The sequence below is a fragment of the Lipophrys pholis genome (genome assembly GCF_963383615.2).
Source record: "Lipophrys pholis genome assembly, chromosome: 21".
Classification (NCBI taxonomy): domain Eukaryota; kingdom Metazoa; phylum Chordata; class Actinopteri; order Blenniiformes; family Blenniidae; genus Lipophrys; species Lipophrys pholis.
In genome coordinates this window covers 13,534,081-13,548,110 of record NC_137649.1, presented here as the reverse complement: position 1 = coordinate 13,548,110, position 14,030 = coordinate 13,534,081, and the positions used below count along the sequence as shown (strand labels likewise).

Here is a 14,030-nt window from a genome sequence, read left to right as displayed (position 1 = left end):
TGACCCTTATTGTAATGCATACGTCATTAAATAAATTCTGACCTAGAAGTCAATTAACAAAAAGAACACTTCATGTTTTCATGCTTTTATTTTACAAAAGCAGAATCTTTTTTAAGGACCTCGTAGCAACCTAAAATGTAATCAACCCAAAAACGTAATGACTTGCCGATAAGGCAATAAAATATTAAAATATTGTTTACAGGCATAACTGAAAGAGTACTGCACCATATGTAGAACAGCAGTCTCCATAAAACTACTCCAATCCTACTTAAAGAGTAAAAAACAAAAAAAAGTACTCTGCGCTTCAGGCCGTGCCTTTCAATGTGATTTTAGACGAACCACATGGTCTTTCCCCGTCGGCTATGCGGATGCTATTATAAAATTTGTTTACCGATAAAAAATTTGACAAAGTACAACTTGATACACTGAGTCGAGGCCATACTGACTTTGTCGTATTTGCTGTAAAGTGAAAGGAAACAGGAGTGTTTGGTGTCCTTCAGCTTTGTCCGCCACGGAGCTGTTGATGTGGGAGGTGGCCTTCGCGTGCTTTTGAAACCAGCACAGAGGACAAAGGCTATTCGCCGCAGTTATCTAGACGGCAGGAAAAGAGGGCATGCCTCTTTTGAAGAACCTCGACTGAGTACATCTTTTCTTCCGAAAACGTGGGTGTGCAAAGGAACATTCTTGAGTGCAGTTAGTTATGCTATGCTGTTCAGGCATAAAAAAAAAATAAAAAAAAAAAAACCCATGACAAAACGACTCATCCCACTGATGTAGCTGTAATGAGAGATGAAATACCGGCCTCTGATGATTAAGTCCCAGACAATAACTTCTGAAATGAGCTGAGGAAAACACAAAGAGATGTGGCACTAACTTGACAAGAATAAAACAGGAAAAGTTTGCCTGTTTTGGGTGTCTGTATCTACTGAGGCTTGTACCAAACTCTGTGCTAAAATATGTATGCAACATTATTAACTAAAGTGATATTTGCTTAAAATGATTTCACGCCAGCAGAACCATAGCAACAACAAACCTGTGAAGGCCCAATCAGAGGGTAGGTAAAACAAACAGACAACCTTCGAATTCATTCCTAAATGAAAAAGCACTGCCTGTTGCACTTATGCTTTTATTACCATTGTTACTCTTGTCAATAAATGGCTGCAGAGAACAAAACAAGTGCTTATTATTCAAGTGCGAAACAGACCTTCAGCTCTGAACTTTGCATTCAGAGCACATCTCTCATCTATCAAATTCATTTTCATTTAATGATGTACCATTACATACAGATTGCCTTCTGTTGGGTTACAAATGTAGATGCTGCCTCTGCAGAGTGGAGAGGAGAAAAACCGAGAGCAGAGGAGTGGCTATATGATTTTTTTCCCTAAAAAAAAAAGAGAGAAAAAGAGGATAAATGTGTATTAGATAAATCAATAGAGCATCCAATCAATCATTATCAGTGGTTGACATGATTCAAAATACATAGTAAGTGACCATATGCATTGTTTGTAGTCGCTGTTAAGATTGTTACAGTAATCATGGCAAAAGGCTAACAAACCTCTTTACCTTTACTATTACTGTTATTGATGGAAAAATACCAAAAACCTCTGTCATTTCCTTCTACTAATGCCTAATGTATTCACTTTCTGTGACCATAGAAACTGAGCTTGTGCTTGAAGCTTTTCAACTACTGAATTGGACCATTGAGACTGGAGGTAACAGTTAAAGCTCCAGGAGAGAGAGCGTGCAGTGAATTCCTTTAGTCTCTAAAGCACTACGGAATGTATCTTTTTGAAAAATTGCATTGTCCACATAGTACAGCACATTCTTCATTAATGCTGATGTAGTCACTGAGCACATACATTATTTTAAAATATTAACAGGAAAAAAAGCCAAAGGTGCATGTTGAGATAGTGGTGAGTTCTCTCACCTCATAGGAATACGCCTGGTTTGAGTCAGGTCTTGGGGGAGGTTCTATGTAAAGTTTGCATGTAAGGTTAATTGGTCTTTTGAAGGGACATTAGCCTGTAGGTATAAATGTAATTGAATGTGTGTCCGGTCGAGGCTGCAACTCATAGTACCCGTGTAACAGAAGTGTAACAGAAGACTGAAGAGCCCACATGGCACTCGTGACCACAGACTGCTTGCGTTGTTGACTGACAGACACTGGAAGCAAAAGTTTCCACTGAGCTCCTCAAATGGTGCATTGGGAAGGAGCCTGTCTGTTACACTGGACCGATCAAACTTGTACTTTTGCCTTACAACCCGCAGTAAACTTTAGGATTGTTGTCTGCACAGTTGGGTGATTCTACAGAGCAGCAGAGTTTTGGGTGACCCACATTTTATGTTTTTAGTGTCACATTGTATACTGTTTTTCTCTGGTTGCTGTGTCTTGTCTTACCTCCCACTTACCTTTATTTTGTTTTAAACATTGTGGAAAATGTTTTTGTGACTCAGTACGTGAAAGGAACTATACAAATTATTATTTCTCTTCGTCGGCTACAATAACTGCATAATTGCCTGACTGCAACAGGCTGAACTGACTAACAATTTGCATAATTGTTCAAATATTCATGTGTTTGAAAAGAAGAAATGAACTTATAAAAATACATTTGCATTACTGTTACTTTAGGGTTTTTACTTCAGATGGGTTTTTTATTTAACGTGTGCATTTAAAAATCAGATAAACGTATATTTCTATTATACTTCAATGTACGTCACAACTGACATTCTATGTGTGTGTATTCAGTTAAAACGGTATACTGTAATAGTGGCACAGAAAGAACTTAAAAAACTAGTAGAGGCCAATAATAGCTTCATGTTAATAAGTGATTCTCAACCTCAAATGCACCTAATTTCCTGTCTCCTTGTATCTTATTTAAAAGTCACAAAGAAGAACGCAAAATCAGTGAGTTTCAAAAACCTCAGCAGGATGTGACTGCAGGCAGCATGAGGATCATTACTGTGCAAGCTCCACTCAGCTGACTTTGCAGTTTTTCAAAATCCACCATAACTTTTTGGTGTGACAAAAACAAAATTGAATGCCGTCTACAAAACTGCCACCTATATATATATATATATATATATATATATATATACAGTATATATATATATTTAAAAAAATTTTATTTTTTATTTTACTTCCAACTATTCAAAGATGAGGGAAGTAAACCACAACACTAAAAAATTGCTCCCGCAATGTTTGGTCAGGCATGAATGCGCCATTACAGCGCCTGGAGAAACCTGAGAGCATGATTGAGGAGACGGAGAGCAAAACCATTACAGCAACCGGGATGTAATATTTCTCCTTGCAGCACTATGACAGGTTATCACACGAAACTCTTGAGGATGCTACTGTGAAGAAGCCACAACGCAGTTAAGAAACAAGCTTGTAGCAGTCGGCGGGAATAAGCTCAACATAAACCTTCCATACAGAGGAATAAATAAATAACCTGATGGGTAGGGACAGCACATACGAGACTCCAGGCAGAGAACAACAAACAATGTGACAAGTTATTGAACAGCTGCAGATGAGAGAATTGTTACCCTTTTATAGTCCAGAAATAGAAGGCTGAATTTGATCTTGTGCGATCCATATTTTCACTGGAATAAATGGAGATCTATCATTTCCACTGTGCGTCAAAGTGTTGAGAGAGAAAAAAAAAAACACGAGAGCTGAACACTAACATTTATGAACCGCTGCTCTTTTCACAATAGAGTAAAAACCCCAGCAGACAATGAAAGGTCAGGTGGTACGTTGTTTTTTTTTGTTTTGTTTTTTAAATACGTACGCTTAAAGGTTCATATTGATCTAATAATCCGTTTATAGATGCTTTAAAGTAGTTTGGAGCTGGTAACCTCAGCCAGTGAACGTTTCGCCAAGACAATCTACACACGTCCTTTCTGTGTACGGACAAGTCTGACAAAACACTGTGTGACATGGACAAAAGTTACCATTAGCTTTCTAATAAGTATCTCTGTTGTCTGTTCAGTGGAGGATTTTCCATTATTGTGGCGGGTCGGGGAAACTTGACTGCCCCTGAATCCTGTTTACTTCCTAAATGATACCGTGACAGTAGGCAGGACAGACTGGTGGAACAGTTATCGTTTTGTAATTTCCTGAACACAAAAGAAAGCGAAACTGTGATGAAACTCTAAATTGCAGATGCCCATGCAGTTACAGCAGGACAGCGCACACAAACAAAAAAGAAGAGTGAGTAAACAGTTTCGGCTGACTCATCGCACAATTCTACTTCTCATTGATTTAGGTTCATGAAATGCCCCCCCCCAAAAGAAACCCCAACCCTGCAACAGACAATAATTTCATTTAGCCCGTGCCTCTTAAATCTGTTTTATATACAGAATTTACATTCTGTTAAGGCTTTGAATCACATTTAATTGGAAATATGAATGGAGGGAAACAACATTGTAGAAATTCATTTTATGACACCTGATCCTGTGCAGCCGAGGCTGTATTGGTGTTATATGTTAAAGTTTATGCAGACCCTTTGGTGCCACATTGCTCAATTGTAAATTCACACATTTGCATCTTTGTGACAAGTGATTGCATTATCAACTCAATAAAACCAGGTCTTAGGTAAACAAAAAGGGTTGTTTTGGGAGAGATGCAATGAATTCATAAATGAGCGAGTAGCTCACAACGAGTACGTTCAGATTGTTACACAAAAGGGTTTTGCTAAAACATCCTCAGGAGCTGAAATTGTGTTTGTTATTTAGAGCTATAAGTCATTTTTCTGAGAACACCATGTCCATGGCGCAGCAGCTTTATGTGTTTCTCTTAAGTCTGATTGTACCGTTATTATGCTTGATGTGAGAATATCTGTCATGATGGGACAGCACATGGTAATCTTCAGTTTCTCAGAAATCTCAAGACAGATGAGAGCAAGTTTTATTTGTTACATAACAGCCATTCTTGGTCCTGACCTCCAACTGTCAATATCACAAATGCTTGATGAATTATCATCAATTAGCAGCATTTTTCTATCACTCAACCAATGAAACCTGGACAGTGCGATACGGGAAAGTCATGACCCGCATTAAATTTTACTAGGAAATTCCACAATTCTCACGCCAGCAAGTGTGACTGATCTGGAACCGGGTGTAAGTGCATAGATCCTTGAAGGGGGTGAGAGATGAGGCTGATCAGTCAACTGGATGAATTAAACATATGCAGAATCTTTGAACAGTTTGAGGGACTTTACACACAGAGTATCCACAATTAAAACAGCACAAATGGATTTGGACAAGTCAAACAATTGAAATGCATTGTTCATCCTTGGCTGTGGAATTCACATGGAATAAAGAGAGAGACCCTGAGCAAGGACTCCAAAAAAATACAACTATTTTAACTGAACAGTTTTTTCTTTACATACCTGACCAAAGTCAAAGACTGCCCAACATTACCCATCCTATTTACTGTGTCATTTATTTTCAAAAGCCTTCAAACACGCCGCGCTGTAGATAAAAGTTGTCATGAATAAAATTTTCTCAAGCAAATGCCATTCACATGAAAACCCAAATATTGTTCCTTCCTCTCAATACACTTTGAAATGTTTTGACGAGTTAGAATCTATTCAGAAATAAAACAAGGATTTCACACACAAACATTTCAAGAGCATTTTCTGCTTTGAATTGATGTATTCTGTGGTTATTTGGTGCACGCACGCACACACATAATAAACCACATTCCTGCCACATTTGCAATACAATAATCCTCTTCCTGCATGTTTGTCTTCAAAACTCAGTCATGGTAATGATTTTACACTCATATCTGGAATCAATAAAGCAAAAAGCAACAACCTATATTAGAAAATATTATATAATATAATGCTTATATGAGCAGGATGTGTAATTCTATTGGAGAAACAAAGACTTGCCGGAGGGATTGCACCAAGTCCTTTGATTACAGTATATATTCTTTTCTTTCAAAGTCTCATTTCAAGAACAGCTTTTTGCTCCAAGTCAGACTTGATGTTTAAGTGTGCTACGGATTACAGACAAACGGCTGGACAAGTCCAACAAATCTGTTCCCTGGGGAAAAACTCCCTGTTACAGCTCAGAGACATTGGCCCGCACTTTGAAAGTCAAATTGAGACTGTGCTTGCGTGCGTCTCTGTATGCTTCATGTCGATGTGCAAAATAGTGCAATGGCACAAAACCAAAAAAAAAAAGAAAAAAAAAGTCAGGGGGTTAACAGTGTGGAGAAGTACAAAGATCAAGAAAACCAAAGAAGTAAATCTTTATATCATGTGTTTGCGTATATGACACAGTGAGAAAGTGAAGAATAGCTGAGGCTACTGAAAATGATTAGACTGATCTATGAGCCACATAACAGACTCAAACCAATGATGCCACCCAACTATCCGTCTCAGAGAATCTTTCCCAGCAAGATTCACAAGCTTCAACTTCACTGGCTCCCAATTTGAAATTATCTTCAAAAAATATATATTTTCTTGGTCCTTGCGGCACAGAGATCACCATCTGGAGTGCTCCCATAAGTAACTCTGGCATCTGTGGTAATGGTTCTGTAATAAATTCAAAATCTTTCCAAAATTCACTAAACAAAGAAACATCTTGCAAAGACACCGTGTGCTGGGTGAGATAACACAGCCAGTGACTGGGCTGCTGTGGTGGAGAGCTAATATTAATGGACATTCACTGTAGCAAGAGCCTGCTGAGATTAACCCCGAGACCACCCTAATCCCATTCACACAAGAAGAGATTAACATTGCTCTGCTGGTGCAGAGCCAAACAAAATCAATGGCTTTGAAAAAACAATACTAAGTAGGGGTTTTTAACATATGAGTGATTGGTGGCGGTCTAAAAAGACATTGAACTGCTGTGAATATGCCGTCAATTTATCAGTAATGTACTTGTAAGTTCACGTTTCATAAGATGTCCAAGTATAAAACTGTTCAAAGATTTAAATAAAAAAAAAGTCCTGTACAAAGGCAAAACCCTGACTCCTGTCTTAAAGATTAGAACGACTTTTACACCACATAAAGCTATTTATTCTCTCCCTATAGCCGGAGTACCTGGAGGCACGAGGTACGGATCAAACAGCAGTGCTCTTTGTCACAGTGTGTTGTTTTCCTCCCTCACAAACTGATAACTGCACAAATAACGTTACACAACTTCTTCAAAGTGTTTGTCCCCGCTCATTAATTATTGATAGGATGCAATGGCATTGGTCCTCTTTTGACCTACTCATCTTACTTGAACCTTGGGAAACATGTTAAAAAAACAAAACCTGACACTTGGCAGCCATGCACAGCACAGCAGCACTTTGACTTGCTAATGCCCACATACAGGCTTTAAAGTATGACACACATCAGAAGTACCATCACTCTCATGAGGTACCCAGATTATATTCACAAGTAAATACAAAAGCAAACAATTTTTTTATGGGTGTACTGATTATCAAAATGCCCAAAGTTAATACAAAACAGCAAAGAAAGTTTTAAGATGGTGAACTTAAAAACAAAAGCAAACAGCATGATTCATTACCTTCATCTTCCATGACTATCACATAACTCCCACATACAAAATACTTAATTAACTACCAACATAAATATGTTCTTATCTCCCTTTATTCATAAGCAGCTTACTTGCCTCAATACCACACACATAATGACGACCTACCTCAATATGTAAAAATACTACTGGAAATCACCTCTCTTGCCAAATGATCACAATAATACAATTTGCTAATCGCAAAGACTGGAATATGAATAATACATTAACCCCCACTATGCAAATACAGGCACGGCTTTCGAAAAGGACAAATCAATCCCAAATATGCAGAGTGCAGTAATATTTTGGACCCATTTCGGTTGTCGCTACAACAACAGAAATAGGTTGATCTCTTTGAGTTTTTGGCTTTGCCACATAATAAAGATGGGCTTTAAATGCACTGAAGAATAATATTGCACGATAGCAAAACAGTCTAGTTTGGAACAAATCCAACCTTGTTACTCCTGTGTTAATTCAACATGTGGAATAGCTAATATACCTTTTGACAGTGATACATGTTAAATGTAATTTTCTCAAAGTCAGTGTGTTTACTTACATTTTATCTATTTGTATTGACCCTGTCACTGTTATTTTCACTAATAATCACATTTTTGCATTTGAGAATGGCATGTAAGCCTGCCTCTTAGTGGATCTCAGCAGCGAAAAAGGGCTCACTGCAATGTATCTGCGATCTATAGGTAAAATCTGGTATGGGTAAAATCCCCCTAACCCCACAAGCTACCAACCAAATGTACTTAAATACACATGTTTAGATAATTACCTGCCAAAATATCTACCTAAATAAATAACTTTCCATTGGACTTAGTTTCATACTTACTACAAACCTATTTACTTCAAATCCATCAAACTACTTAACCACCAATTTGCTTAAATGCACATCTACCAACCTAAACAATGATGAAAATAATTACATACTCACTCTACTTATCTACCCCGTTACTCATAAACCAAACAAATTAAATATCAAAGAACCTGTCACCTCAAGATCGTCGAAAATGTTTCATAGACAGAACACTTTGAAAAATAGTCTTAAAAAAATAAATCGATGTGAGATCTCTGTAAAAGGTGAGACTTTTATCTTCAAATTAAGCTGGATCAATTGGGATTGGTTATTTCTGAACAAAAGTCTGACTACTGTAAAGCATACTGGAGCTTCTATCATGGGCTGGGGCTGCTTGGATGCTTTTAGAATTTGAGGCATTGAATGTCTCAAAGAACTAATCAAATAAATAAAGGTTGAAAATGTGGAAGAAAGTGAGTCAGAGTCAGAAAACTATGTTAAAGGTGAAAGTCTTGGGTCTTCCTGCAGGACAATGACCCAAAGCATACATTCTAAGCACAAAAGGGTTGTTGGGAAGGAAAAGATGAACTTTTCTAAACCGTACTCAGAAATGAGTTCTGACCTCAATCCAACTCAAAACCCTTGGAGAAAGGTGAAATCTGCCACTGAAGAATAAACACCTGCAAACTGGAGAGTTTAAATGCACTGCAGTGGAAGAGAATCAGAGCCAGGCATCGAACCAGTGCAAGAAGCAGCAATGATGGGACATGATATCCCTATGCCACAAAGATTCGTTGACATTCGCTCAAGCAATCATGGCACTGTTTTAAAGTTAACTACAAACACCTCAAAATACATTAATTGTATCAGAAGTAACTAATACAGCAGAAGAAAAACCTCAATACACTCAATGAACAGGGAGCAGATACAAGTAATAATATATTTACATGTATTATATTTATATATTCATATAGGAGGAAGTTGACAGGTAGAACTAAAGGAAGTGAGTTTTTTTTTTTACCATGTCGATGATAAACTCTTCTGTGGTCAGACGAATCTAAATTAAAAATACGAACCCGAACCCTGAAAACAACGTCGCCTTGTCCTTTCAACTAAAGAGAGAACCGATACAAATTATCAGGGCACAGTTCTATTCCTATTAATTCCTATGTCATGGACATTTTGCACATGTGAAAGAAGTGACTACCAATGTTAAAAAAGTATAGACAGGATTGAAAGCAACTTATGTCACCAACCAGACAACATCCTGTTAAGAGCTTGTATATTTCAGACCACATACAGCACCCATGACAACAACATGTATTCAAAGTCAAACAGTTCCGGTGTTGGACTGACCTGTGTGCAGTTCACACTTCTAAACATAGAACACATTAGTTAGAACAATAAGGTTAATTTATGCAAGATGTTTTTCTGCTGCCACCGAAATGAACAAAACATTTAGATTTTCCAGCAAAGTGGTAAAATGTCTTGTAGTCAACATCTAATATGTTACCCATTGTCTATGTATGTGAATGAAACCTGGGTTTACGACAAATCAATGCATGTCTTTGATGTTTCCATTTTCACATTGTCGTCGTCTTATTGGAATGAGTTTTGTAACCAGAACCTCGGTAGATCAAAATTCCAGTAACAACTGCGACAGGCATAAATGTGGAAGCATTTGAATGACTCCATTAACTCAGTACTTGTTATGATTGCCAAATCTTAATGGATGTTTACTATGCATGAAAGATAACTGGCTTCCTTTTAGCTCAAGTAAAAAACTGGCATAAAGGACTGCAAATATAGACTTTGTCCTCCAAAAACAAAGTTATATCAACTTCAAAAACGGAGCTGAAAATCCAACAACTCATTCTACAGCTCTCGTTAACCTAATGTATGTACCTAGATGCCATTTCATTAAATATTTAATACCTTCCTGGAGCATATCTTTAGTATTTCATTTCGATTTACGACACCGCTCCGAGTTTCATTTGCTGTTGAGCCATACGTCACATTACCGTCTTACACATTAGAAGTTTCCCTTTGAGACGAGACACACAGGCCAGAAAGACTGTTCCAGACTCTACAATTTTCAAAACAAGATAGTCTGTGATGCTTTTTCCGAAGTGTAACTAAGAATAACTATATGGTTGGTGTTTTTAAACAATTTGTACCACAGAGTTTGATAACATTCTTGGAGAATCTCAATATTTTAGATGAAAGATGCCTTAAAAAAAAACTAAGGCAATTCAAGCACAACTTCAAATGTTGTTTTCCCCAAACGGTCTGTGGGGAAAATGCAAAAAAAGAAAAAGAAAAATAATAAACATAAAAACGTTCATATTTAAATGTTATATGATGACCTATTGAACCCTGCACAATGTCTTTAGTTTGGATATACTAAACTGAAAAAATATCTGACTGCATAACAGAAAGAGTGAGGTAGAAATTGTCGTATTTGCAATCAGACGGCAAATGAGCTCCATCATCATTTAGTGAAATTGGATGTGCCCGCCTTCAGAGAACCAGCCCATTTGTTTGGGGTGGGCGTGCAGACAAGAACCAGCTGCTGACCTTTAGATTTTGAAGAAATTTACTTCCATCAGTGGAATAAATACATGTTGAAAAACACCACTTAATAAACTGTGATTAAAACAGACATTAAAAGTCAGCAAGGACAGCTTAATGGGATACCTGGAAATTATTTTTAAGAGACCAAGAGCCACAAAAATTACGTGGTACTACAAAGAGCCACATCATCCAAATTGTCTACGTACCTGAGCCTTTGTTTACTGGCCATTGTGCGCTCTAACTAGCCCGACCTGCCAAATATAGTTTAGCACTTGCTGTGGAGTGGATTATGAATGTTACTTCCCGAGACTTTATTTCTACGTTTAGCGTAGTTACACCTAATAGTGCTGTATTTCTGTTAATGTGTCATCCTCTGTTATCATTCCTTTATTGTTCGCCCATCATCAATATCTTGATCATGGCAGGTTTTGTGTTAAAGTGGATGACAACGTGTGTGAGAGGGATGTTACGGTCATGGTGCTGTGCGCTGAGTGATCCATTTGAGTCCGACTTAAAAAGGGTGATTCCTAACTTTTCAAGAAACGGTTTTCTTTGTGTACTTCTACCAATTGAATGTCGCTCTTGTCATCATTAAATTCAAGAAATGTTTCCGTCTCTACTGTTTGATGACAGAAATTCTATCAGAGGATTACAAGCAGATGCTGTTTTTTAAATAAATGAGACATCACCAGAGCTTATTCTCTTGTTTGTTTGAACAGGGATCATTTAAATTCTGCAACACACGGCTGCTGAAACAAATCACAAACTCCAGTTGAAAGAGATTTACTAATCCACAACTCGGATGCAAAAGATGTTTCTGCAATTTCATCCACAGGTTCAATAAATGCTCAGACATCCTGACATCCCAGTGCTTTCAGCATCTTTTTTTGGCTCAGTTATTCACGATCTATCAAACTCACCCAAGGTACAGAGGACAATATGACCTCAAATCAATGATGGGCTGCATCACAAGCAGCTGCCATGCTGCTTCGGTTCAAAAACCATTTTCTGGTTCCAATTGTGCATAATGTGGAAATTTAAAAGCCTCCTCAAAATATTCTCTCAGGCGTCGTATAAATAATGAGCTGCTAAAAAGGAAACCAATGATTAGATCCTATTTTTGCATAAATAACTCCCGTTTTCCCAAACACACACCAACATTTTCCCCCTCTGCCTTGCACATTTACAAACAGACTGCGGAAATATCAAACTTAAATCTGGTTTGAACTACTGCTCGCATGTGAAAAAAACAAGGTGATTCAAACACACCAAAAAAATCTAAATCCAAACACATACGAAACAGAAACAAAGGACCACGGTGAGCGCCAGCCTAAGCCGAGCTGCGGGGAACGGGAGCACCTGCGAAAATAAGACATTTATGTTGTGAAACTTATCAAGACAGTGACGGATCAATTAGGCGGCCTCAGAGAGTCGTCTGCTTGGAAATGCAGATTGGCTCTGCTTGGCCTGTGGAGGAGAGGGAGTGCAGCTGTGTAAACTCGCCTCTGTCAGATCTCCCCGACCGCTCCTTTTTATTTAATTTTTTTTAAGTGAAAAACTATAGCTACCTGCTGGCTAAAACCACAGTTATGCTCAGGTGATAATTGCACCTCAAATCAAAGTAAACAACACGGGGAAAAAAGTGCACTGATTCTGTTGTGTTGTCGAATTTGAGGCCAACTGAGAACATGAACTTTTTTTTTTTTTAAATAATTTGTACTAATTCCTTTGATTTCTAAAGGAAAGTTGCGTCAAATGACAAGCATGTTAAATATGCTTCCTTTCCAATGTGTCACCAACGTGTGAACACGCTATATTCACAACCAGCAACTGCTGCACACCTCAGTTAAATGTCAAAATATTTTGGTTTTATCTTTTGCAAACTTGCTTTGACTACCATGTCTACCAATGTTGTGTCCACCGAGCAAAGAGGTAAGTGTGGCGTTTTTTGAGCTACTTACAAAAGCTTTCCATCACTGTATTTTGCCATTGTTCTACGAATCACAATCTGCTTAAGGAAGGGTGGAAAAACAAACAAATCAAAGTGATATATTTTGTCTGTCCTTCCTCTTCTTCTTGACTTCCCCTAGGTTAACCTATAAATATGGTGCATTTAATGTAGGAACATTTAAACCTTAATTAGGCGACTGACCATTTTCAGCAATTCCCTTAATTTCTTTCATCTTCTCAGAAATGATCCAGCGTAAATTGATGACAATCTGAGTATCTAAAAAAAAGTTAAACGCCGAGATAGATTATGCTGTTATGTTTCCCTCTGCTCTGCAAAAAAGCATGTCTTGCTTCCAGAGAGCAAACAAAAGAGACCCCTTTTATTTGAAAGTACATATTTATTTTTTACTGATTCAGTTTATTGCTTTTCTAAAGATTTCATTTAATATAATGTAGAAAAACACCCTTTTCACTCTGGGGATGAAATTTTCCCTTTCCAGGTATTGAATGGAATCTAAGAGGAGAGAGAAAACACTGGAGTATCCAGGGACAGTTTGTTTGACAGATATGCTTAACTAGTGTTGGGGGAAAAAAAAGAGGTTATTTTCTACATTATAGACTTGAAAATTACATTTGAATTCAATTTAATCAAAGGGCAAAAACAGGATGACGAATAACATGACATTGATATTTTTATTTCATCAAATAAGTCACATCTTGAGTTGTATGAGTCAATGAAATATGTTAGGAAACAACCTGCTGCTGTAGCTGTGATGTAAATCATCAATGTCTGATATACAGTTATGGTAATGGCATCATAACCTCCATGTGGACCTAGTATCAGGAAAACTTCAATAAACATCACTGATAGAGGGCAAAGATATGAGCAAGAGAGCGAACATAACCAGCAGGGTCACTGTCAAGAGTCAAAGTGGCTGATTTGACATCTGTGATTGGGCTTCAGCCAGATAAGCAGTTATATGCTAAGTGGGCTATTTACCTTTGGCAGGAAAGATGTCCTGCATTTCCAGGGTCAAAACAAAAGGGAACAAGGTGTGCAGGTGGGAAACAAACATGTACACCAATTATCTGTGTAAACCAGTAAGGCCCAGTTCTCTGCTATTCAAAAATGCTGAATCTAATCCAGGCAACATCTGCAGCAATTATAATAAAG

At 37.7% G+C, this 14,030-nt stretch overlaps 1 protein-coding gene across 1 annotated transcript in view; it reads right to left on the bottom strand.

Annotated features, from left to right (window-relative positions):
• Positions 1–14,030, bottom strand: part of rngtt (RNA guanylyltransferase and 5'-phosphatase) — a 108,478-nt gene that overhangs the window by 26,066 nt on the left and 68,382 nt on the right. The window lies entirely within an intron of this gene.